We start from the raw sequence: 1846 nt of genomic DNA, 5'->3' as shown, positions 1-1846 counted from the left end.
TTTTTTTTTTTTTTTTTTTTTTTTTTTTTTTTTTTTTTTTTGGTTTGCTTTAACCATACAGGAACCTGCCAAGCTAATAAGGACAAAGTGTAAATTAACTGAAACTGACAGAACTGCAGCCTGTCCTTATTGCCAGCTTTGAAGCCCACTCCCAGCCCGGATCCCAACTGCCCTTGGGCACAGGAGGCTGCACCCACCTGGCACCTGCCCTCAATGATCAGCCCAGTCAGAATATTAACAGGCTACACAGGTGCTGATTTTGTTCAGTGACTCTGAAGCAGCACGGTTACATGGAGAGGAAAGCAGGTTCCAGGATGCCCTTTGTCCAGAGGCACGTCCTCCCCAGCACACTCTAAGTCAGGCATCATCTGCTTTACTAACAGCTCTCAGCTTCATGACAGCATAGCTTCAGTGGGAGAAGCCAAGAGTGAGGTTTCCCAAACAGCACAGCTTATCATTTTGAGGTGGGTCATTTCTCCTCAGAAAGAGGGGACATGGCTTTCATCCCTCTCAGTAACTGACAAGAACTGAACTCTGGTCCTTACTTCCACACCGAGTGCTGTCGCTGATGGGGCTTCATTAAAAGATGGCCTCGACCACTGAATGGTGTTCTGCAGAGTTTATGGGGGAATGCTGGGGTCACAAGAGCTCTGATCACAGTGATGCTTCACCTCAAGCCACAGGCTGGGTGTCAGTGGGGTGGGATTTCAGACGCAGCTGCCCTGCAGTGCTTCTTCTCAGCACACAGGGGTTAGAGAGGATAATGGTATTTACATCCTAGGGTAAAGTGGCTGAGGACCACAAACAGAAATCACAGATGAGGCTGGTGTACTTCATTTTTATGTCTAACCTAAAATAGCACTCTGATGTGCCATCAGTCTGGGCCTTTGTTGCTTTCTAGTGGCATTATTATCTTTTCTTACCATTCGCCATATTCGCTTGCAGCAACATTTAGCAGCAATAAAAGTTCTGGGTGTGTTTCACTCACAAATAAGAGTCTTATACTGAGCTCTAAAAAGGATGACAGTTTTTCAGCCGCCCAACTGAAGCCCTGGTTCAGCACAGTAATTCAACACACAGCTCAGCAGTCTCTGTCCAAAAACCTCAGGACTTGCCGTTTAGTGAAGAAATAAGAGAACCTTTATAAATAATACAACTTATTCCCATTAATGGTTTCTTTTTCCAACATGTTTGGGACGATAGTGCCTGATATGGTACAATGTTGTGGTCTTCTGTTAAGATTATTATTGTGGCCATTTTCTTATGTATAGGGGCTAACAATTCATATGAAGTATTGGAATTACTATTATTTTTTTCTGAACCGACAGAATTTTAAAATTTGAGTGGAATCTGAACTATTAAAATAAACAGAAGCCTAATAACCTTAAAAGGCCATGGAGAATAAAAGAAGTGTTTTGTCCACCTGTTAACACCAACCTCTGGATGCCTGTGGATGTTCCAGCAGTGCCTAGCTAGCAAGAATTAAGTTCCACTGTACTGCACAACCAGCTCTGAGATAAATTTCCTTTTTATTATTTTCATTCTAATTATAATGGACCTGGGATGTAGCAAATCATTTAAAACTACCTTTTTCAGTAAGTTATTTAGAATTAAATGCTTCCTGTACTTAAATAGGAATGCAGAGGATTAATTGCACAGTCCTTTACACCCAGATGAACCGTGAGCTTTGCTGACTGAAAACTCCTTGGAAGCATTCCACCCTGAAGTGATTCTCCCTGCAGCAGCAGCAATAAGCGATGATGACTGATAAGAAAAGCTTTTTCTGGTACTTTAATGATGAGTTGGAAGAGTTTTCATCCCTGTATCTGCACTCTGCTTGTCATTT

The sequence above is a fragment of the Centrocercus urophasianus genome, unplaced genomic scaffold, assembly GCF_019232065.1.
Source record: "Centrocercus urophasianus isolate 14NV4802_14NV808 unplaced genomic scaffold, USGS_Curo_1.0 seq_10, whole genome shotgun sequence".
Taxonomy (NCBI): domain Eukaryota; kingdom Metazoa; phylum Chordata; class Aves; order Galliformes; family Phasianidae; genus Centrocercus; species Centrocercus urophasianus.
The sequence above is the reverse complement of the archived record's forward strand: the minus strand, read 5'-3'. Positions refer to the sequence as shown.